At 43.0% G+C, this 8,179-nt stretch overlaps 1 protein-coding gene and 1 long non-coding RNA gene across 4 annotated transcripts in view; one reads left to right on the top strand and one right to left on the bottom strand.

The window, feature by feature from the left end:
* Positions 1-992: 992 nt before the first annotated feature.
* On the bottom strand, positions 993-4,042 carry LOC148133361 (uncharacterized). The gene is made up of 2 exons (XR_015746695.1): positions 3,809-4,042; positions 993-1,438 (listed from the first exon to the last, which is right to left on the bottom strand). It is a non-coding gene; the product is annotated as an uncharacterized LOC148133361 (long non-coding RNA).
* TP53I11 (tumor protein p53 inducible protein 11) overlaps positions 2,014-8,179 on the top strand; it is an 87,089-nt gene continuing 80,923 nt past the window's right edge. Inside the window, exon 1 of one of the 3 annotated variants that reach the window (XM_026664658.2) lies at positions 2,014-2,366. The gene's annotated coding sequence lies outside the window, so the exon portion shown is untranslated. Of the gene's footprint in view, positions 2,367-4,455; positions 4,554-8,179 lie in introns of those variants that run through there. The other 2 variants (XM_087951278.1, XM_087951279.1) reach the window with 2 other exon arrangements.

Genomic DNA, 8,179 nt, shown 5'->3' with positions numbered 1-8,179 from the left:
CAAACTGAAGGCCCCGGGGCTGGATCCGGCCCACAGAGTGCTTAGATCTGGCCCGCAGGGCTGCCCTAGAAACAGCGAAGGACTGGCCCACAATGCCTCTGCCAGCAAAAACTGAGCTTGTGAGGGCCATGCGTAGCCCTCCCGAGCTCCGTTTTCACTGGCAGAGGGTTGCAGGAGGCTATTGCAGCTGAAAACGGAGTTCAGGAATCTGGTTTCCCTGGCAGAGCGCTCGGGCCACCACAGGCGACCCCTGACATGGTGACAACATGTTGGCCATGCCCACCATGGCTACACCACCCCAGTCCCCCTGATGCGTCCCTCAATGAAATCGAGTTTGACACCCCTGGTCTACTTTATTATCAGAATATCTTCGTTCCCTGCTTCACCATCATCCATCCTACAGAAAAATATATCTGAAGGAGGAACATGTCAAGTGAAGATCTTCCCATTGCCACCCACCCATTATTTCCAACTGTTCTATGGGAAGGAAAAGCTTTCAGCTATATTCCTTCTATTGCACATTGGGAAGGGTTAATTCTGAAAAGGAGGATATAAATGATTGTGATGAATTAATAAACCAACCATACGGGCCCTCAGGTCAAAGAAAAAAAACCCAGGACTAAATTTATTAGCATATTTTGATATGTATTTGTAGAACATGCAAGCCTAAATGCGATTCTAATTTGTGATTTATGTATTTATTTACCCACAAAAAGTATATGACTGCCCAGCTTGAATATATAAATGTGGGCAGCTAACAAACCAGTTCACAAGAAAAACAGTGCTGAAACAAAAAAACAAAACAAAACAAAAAAAAAACCTGCCAAACAGAACAGAAGACATAGCTAAAAATAAATTCTGTATATCAGGCAAAATTAGTGATATGATCTACATTTCTTTGTGTTCAGGGTACAGAGTTGTGACAGGAAGCAAACAATACTACATGCTACAAATGCATTATTCATTTGGGGTTCTTCCAGATTTTGGGGGGAGGGGGCAGGAGGGAAAGAGGAATAGCAGTAGGCAGCCGAACTTAGCAGATCTCAAAAAGCCAAGTGAGATCCTGGAGTCCCAAAGACGCCCTCAATGACAAATCCTGCTTTATTTCTATCACCAGAAAACTCCCAAGATCTGGTCGACAAAGTTGCAAGGAAGCCTCATCTTTCCATCCCAGCTGAATCAGAATCAGAATAGAGTTGGAAGGGATCTTGGAGGTCTTCTAGTCCACCCCCACCCCCCGCTCAAGCAGGAGAATCTACACCATTTCAGCCAAGTGACTGTCCAGTTTCTTCTTAAAAACCTCCAGTGATGAAGCACCCACAACATCTGAAGGCAAGCTGGTTAATTGTCCTGACTGTTAGGAAGTTGATCCTCAATTCCAGGTTGCTTCTGTCTTCGATTAGTTTCTATCCATTGTTTCTTATCCTGCCCTCGGGCGCTTTGGAAAATACAATATATACAATATAAAATCAATATATTATAGAGCCTGGGGTGCCTGGGATGAGTGCTTTAGAAATCAAAAGAAAATAAAACGGCAGTTAGGAAAAAGAATGAGGAAGTATGTAAATATGTATATGTGCTATAGAAAAGACTGAAGTGTAAGATGAAATATATTGATTTGTAACAAGAGTAAGATGTAATGGTAATGGAATAAGTAGCCATATATTGAAAAACATCAGGAAATGTAAAAGATGTCTTGATGTTGATAACAATGCATATAGTTTTATTCTATGTTTTTAAACTTTGGAAAATTAATAAAATATTTTTTTTTTTAAAAAAGGAAAATACACCGACCCCCCCACCCCTCCCCTACTCTTTGTGGCAGCCCCTTGTGGCAGCCCCTCAAACACTTGCTATCATGTCCTCCCTACTCCTTCTTTTCTCCTGGGTGGACATCGCTGCAACGTTCTTGTCTCGTCTCCTGGACAGCAGGAATAATTCACAGGCACGTTAAAGGGGCGCCGGTGCCCGGTCTGCGCCCTGTACAACCACCAGCTTCCAGCAGGGGTCGCTTCTCCAAGGAATCGGCGCAGCGTGTGGGCGAGCGGCAATATAGCCACTAGGGGTGGTTGGGGGTGGTTCCCCCCCCCGCCCCAAGTAGGATAGTATATGGTAATATGGGGGCGGGGTTAAGGCCAGCCTCCTTTCTCTTATGGGAAGCGCGCTGGCTGATCTGAAGTGCTGGGCTTCGGTTTGTCCGTTTCTGGAGCTGGTGCTTCAGGGGACCCACAAAATGTGATTCACCGCCTTGGCTGGTCTCACTGGCGGTTGCACGGATTGTGACTCTTTCTCTGGGTTTTGCCTTCCCGGCTGGACCAGCAACCTTTTCATTTTTTTTTTCCGCGGACGGGACATGTTTTGAGGCTGTAAGTGGATTTTTCGTTTTATTTACTCGCTGGGTGTGGATCCTTCTGACTTTCCAAAGTTGGTGTGGTTTCCGTCTGCTTACCTGAGTCTCCCCGATGGATCCCATTAGTGAAATACTTTGAGGGGGGGGGGAGGGAGGGAGGAAGCGGTGGGTGGGTGGGTTGGCTTCCCGCGTCGCCAGGAGTCTGTATGATAAATAGAGCTTGAGTTTGAAAAAAGAATTGACGCCCTCTCTTCCAAAGCCGCGTCCTCCGGAGTTGTGCAACTACAATTATCTTCGCCCGTCCGGTCCTATCGTCCCCCAAGATTGACAGCTTGAAAAGCTGTCCATCTTGAATCGTAAAACATATTTATTTCGAACGGGCGGGCGGGGGGTGGGTGGGTTTCCCCAAAACGGTGGGGAGGGGGAGACAGGTGACAGAATCGGGATTGCCTCGTCTTCGTTTCCTTTAGCCAACTTGGCAGCTCCGCGCCCAGCCGCCGCTGACGTTAACTTTCCAGGAGTTAGAAAGGCAAGGCGAAAATTCATCTTCATTCAACAGGGGAAATAACTTCCTGTTTGTAGGTGAAAAGAAAGCAAAGCAAAACAAAGAAAGACCTCTGCGGAGGACGAGTGGGGGGGCGGTAGGGGGTGGGGGGGAGGAAGGGGGAGGTAGACCTGACAGCTGTTTTAATCGCGGTGTTTCAAAAACCTGCCCTTTGTTTTAAAAAGGATTTGCAGCTAGGCTTTGGCCAATGGCTCAAAAAAAAAAAAAAAAAAGGGTTAGAACGGCGTGCTTTGAAATTAATGCAGGCGAATGTGGGTCTCGTTTCGAGCGCAGATACGGTATGGATACGGTATTTTGAATATACCGTGGGCAGAATCATTCCTCACGGAATAACAACAACAATAATAATAATAATAGGGGAAGATTGTGAAAGGAAAGCTACTGACAAGCCAGTGTGGGGTATTGAATTGTCAAGAGGGAGGTTTGGAGAGGAGATGCCCCACACCTGATTGCCTGCAACTTTAACTCCAGTATATTCTCCATACAGCAGCTCCCTTTGTTTAAATAAAGATGGGAGGAGGGGGCTAGTTGCATGCTAAGGGTATTACCGAGCTGGTCTTCCCTTCCTTGTTAATTTGAATATTGTATGTAGAGAAACATGCCCTGAATCCATGCCGTCTTCTATGGCTCTGCTATTTCCCCACCCCCCACTTTCTTTTGCTCTGTGCCAAATGTAGCATCCAAGGACCATCCTAACCGCGCAAGTGTCTGTAATGTGCTAGAAAGGGAAGAGAGGAGATTCCTTTGTCAGCTTCCTCTCCTCTTTGTGCCGTTGGTGGAACATTGCTAAGAGAGCAGCACCAAGTCCTTGGACAGGTCCCGTCCCTTTCTCTTCTCCCCTGTCCCCCCCAAAAAGGTGGTGCTGGTGATGGAAGGGGGGAAGGGATACCCACCAAATCCTGTATTTCTGTATCTTGGGAGGCTGCTTCTCCCCTTTGGAGATTTGCGATTCTGCTCTGCGCTCCTGGTTGTTGTTGTTTTTTGTCTTTTTTTTTCTTCCCCCACTCCCTTGTCTGTAGATGCTTGGTGGCTCCGTTGTCTTTATGGCTTTGAATTTTCTCCTGCAAAGTTTCATCTGGGGAGCCAGGTGAGGAAGACCTCCTTGCTCAAAGATAAAAAGCATCTGTGCCCAGAAGAGAAGAGGGTGTGGTCCTTGGCAAAAGGGGTTGGCTTGACTAGCAGTGGACACACACTTCCTCTGACTGATCTAATAATCTTCCTTTGTGCCAGTTTTTTTTCTCCCCCCCCCCCTCCATGGCTAATTCTCTTTGTTGGTGGGAAGGGAAGGGCATGAATGCTCAGTTCACTTTGAGAGCAATGGAGTTGTAGCATACAAGCAGAAAGCCTTGCAGTGGATGACAGAAAACGGAGGGGGCGGGGTTGGAGCAGCATTCTCCCTCCATAAGAGTATGAGCTGGGAGACTGTTCTGGTTTTACCTCTACTGTTCCTTCACAGATTCAGATGCCTTTTTCCACCACGCGAGGTGTGTGTGTGTGTGGTAGCAATATCATTCTATCTTGCAAGGAAATGGAATCAGTCGTCCTCAGCTCTTTGGACTACAGCTTCAATCATTCCCAGCCAAGTAATCTAAAGGATGCTAGGTTTGGGAATACCATTGTAAGGTGATCTATTGAAAGGTAGAGGCTTGTTCTTTTTTTTCTATGAAAAAATCACATCCCCTTCGGGAAAATTTATTGTGGATGAAATAAATAAATATGTCCCCCCCCACAGTTGACCTTAATTCCTGGTGGAGCAAGCAAGTCTGATCTTATGCTTTTCTGTTTTTCTTGGCATTTCACCCTCTTCTTCCCTGCAGCCTGCTGGAGGGTTGGGGGTTGTTTTTGCCAAAAAAGCTGGTTACTTGCAGAGTACTCCTCTCATTCATTGCTTAGTTAGGATTCTACATTTTCTTTCTTTTTTTCCCCCCCATCCTGCTATTTTCCTGTACTTTATTTACCCAACCTCTTGGCTTACCGCCGCTATCAAATCATACTGTAGAATACAAGCATTTTTTTAGACTGTATTCCTCATCCGACCTTGCTGTAAAAAGTTTGAAAAGTATTCAATCGTTTTGAAACATTAATTCTGTCACTAAACTGTTGGTTTATGTGATAGATGGAAATAAGGCAGATTATTAAATAATGCAAGCTCGTCAGCCCTCAAAACCTGGCTGACTTTCTAAAAGAAATATACGAAGCAACTTACAAAAACTAAGGAAACAAGTATAAGATCCAGTATACTGTAAGTGCTGCAAAAAAAGGAGCTGACTTTTAATACCTGCTGGAACAAACTAGGCCTGCTGACAGATATCAAAATATTTTGTAGCAGGCTGTAAGCATTACATTAAAAGTAGTACCTGAGCCGTCATATAGCTTGGAGGTAAACAACTTGGTGCCCTTCTGAACATCTGATCAACTCCCATGATCCTTTGCTACTGGCATTTGTAGCTTGGCTAATGAGTTGATGTCAGAAGCATCTAGAGAATATTTGTATTCCTTTTGTCAAATTTCTATCCAACCTTTCTGTTTTTTCAATAGCCAATTGGGCTTAAGTAGATTAAAGATTAAAAAAAGAAAGAAAAACGGTACAATAAAATAGAATTAAATTTAACATTGGAATAAATTTTAAAAGCTTGGCAGAGGATAAGAGTTTGCCATCTTCCTAAATATTTGGAGATTGGGGGGGGGGTCAAATGCATGCTCCCTTGGGGGGAGCAAGAGATGACATTTTCCTGTCTACTAGATGGTAGAACTTCTGACGACAGAGAGGTCTTCTCTAGGGCCTTTCCTGATGCTCTGAGAAGTGAGGTGAATTCATAATGACAGATAGTATTGTATGCCAAAGAAATGATTGAAGCCTGGGAAACAGGCCCCTTATCAATCAACAGGAGTGCTGGTTTACCACCAGCTTAGCTTAGCTTAGCTCTGTGGTTTCTTCCCCAAACCCCAAAAACTTTAACCTTAGACTGTCTACTATTGACCTCACCCATTTCCTAAGAGGTCTGTAGGGGGCATGCATAAGCGCACCAGCGTGCCTACCGTCCCTGTCCTATTGTTTCTTTTATTTTTTTATTTTGCTTATATGTATCCATGTATTCGTAACAATGTTTTTACTTATACCTATTATCTTGTAAGCAATTGACAAACCAAATAAATAAAAATAAATAAATACTTACAAGAGCTAATGACTTGGTAGCACAAGGTACTTACAAGAGTTGGTGCCTTGGCAGCACAAGGAAAGAACAGCCAATCACTGGCCATTAACACACCAATCCACCAATAGGAAGGCACCACATCAATTCAACATATAAAATAGCCCAAAACACACATTCTGGTAGAGAGAACTTCCCTGAAGATGGACTCAAGCATGAGTCTGAAAGCTCAGAAGACTAAACCTCGGTGACTGATCCAGATTGGATCGTGCAACCTGGGACACATATATTTGTCTTCATTTGTGACTGATAAAATTCCCTGTCTACTATCACATTGATTATGTGCCATCAAGTCATAGTCAACTCTTAAGCAACCACATAGATAATTTACTCCATGATGGTTAAGTGTCTCCAGGACTACTTATTCTTATTTATCCAGATACTATAAACAAATGCAGGTGTACAACTTTTACTGAACCAAGACACCCTATCATTCTCTTACACATATCTGTGCATATCTATTAGTTCAAAATCTAGAAGCCTAGATTAAGTTTGAGGTCCAGAACAACTGAGCTAGGAGAAACTAGTTTTTTTGCAAGGCTCAAAAGTGCAACAATTCCCATTCAGTTCACATGGAAACTACCCGTTGTTTGGGAATTCAACTTTTGTTCTAAGAATAGATTCTGACTTTCAGGACAAACTCTTGTTGTGAAAAACTTCTGCTATATGGAATATATGACAACTTCATAGCAACCCTGGTAATATCAAAGTAATGTATAACCATTTTAAAAAAAATTGCATTGAACTGTTGCTTCCTTCCTGGCTTTTAAAGCTGAAAAAAGGTTCTCAGAATGCTTTCCATATCAAAATAAACATCAGTTACTATGATAATGGTGTAGATTTTCATATCTGTTGGGTGATGTTGCACATGGGGGTTTAGACAACAGAAGTCCAGACAATAGATTTCCTGACAATTTGCCAGCAAATGTGGGCTGACATCAGGACATCTGGCTATAGACAGGAGGCCCAGTCAGTCTGTGCTCAGTTGCCTGTGGTCTACATAGCATACCACTTTCTTCTTAAGATGTCAGCCATAATTGCTGGTCAAAGAACAGTATAGCTGTTGTCTATACTAATGGTTATTAAACCCTGAAGCCCAATGCTATCCATCAATTCCCATGCATTTTTAATTTGAAACCATGTGAGACCTAGGAATGTTCCTCACAACTAACCACAAGCAGCAATGAAGCAGACCTGGAATCTTTGCTATGTTTCTGGCAGTTGATCTTTGACTTGTTTGGGAGAGATGAGATAGGGATCTAGGTTCACACTTCATGCTGAATAAACTATGCATGGAACTTCTGCTTTAAACTGATTTGGCAGGAGGTTTTAAGAAGGAGCAGTACATTCAGTCAGAAGACCAGAAGAGCTTGTAGATTTTTTTCAGATTTAGGAAGGCAAGTTGTCTTCACATTTATGGGAATGTCTTCAAAATGGGCAGTTTGAGGCTAAAATGACCTGGTGGAAAGCACACCATTGGCTCTGGAAAGAGTAACTTGAGTAGCCAGTGCAACATAAAAAGTTAGAGCTTATCACTCCCAATGAGTTGGCTCGTTTATGATTTCCTTGGTTCCTCATTTAAAGGCTTTTATAAAGGACAATGAAGTTGAATGTCTTCAATCCAAGATTTGACATTGTAACTTGACGCTTGAAACAATTTAATGTTATCCTGATAATTCTTATTTTGCTGCCAGATTTCAGTGGCTCAATAAGAGGTGCCATTTAGCAGGAAAGACTCTGTGAATCTGCAAGTTCTCCTGCCTGCGGTGATTTTTCACCAAGATTGAAAGAAGAGAGAACCAGGGATAAATCTTGTGCTGTATTGCTTTTTCTCCATTTAGCGTTTGCCATCGGGAAAGAAGCCAATAACAAAATAGAGACTATGAAATGATTGAGGATAAGATCTTAAAATGAAGCTGCCACTCCAAAAGTAGCTTTAATATTAACACTGTAACACACAGTTATTTGAGAAGTTGGTTGGAACAGATTCTAGAAAGATTCTTTTCAGGTCTCTTCGAATAGATTTAGGCAGAGGATTTAATCACCAAGTTG

Source organism: Notechis scutatus, chromosome 1 (genome assembly GCF_049901735.1).
Source record: "Notechis scutatus isolate UNSWTSFEM ecotype Mainland chromosome 1, rNotScu1.2, whole genome shotgun sequence".
In the NCBI taxonomy this organism is placed as follows: Eukaryota; Metazoa; Chordata; class Lepidosauria; order Squamata; family Elapidae; genus Notechis; species Notechis scutatus.
The sequence above is the reverse complement of the archived record's forward strand: the minus strand, read 5'-3'. Positions and strand labels throughout refer to the sequence as shown.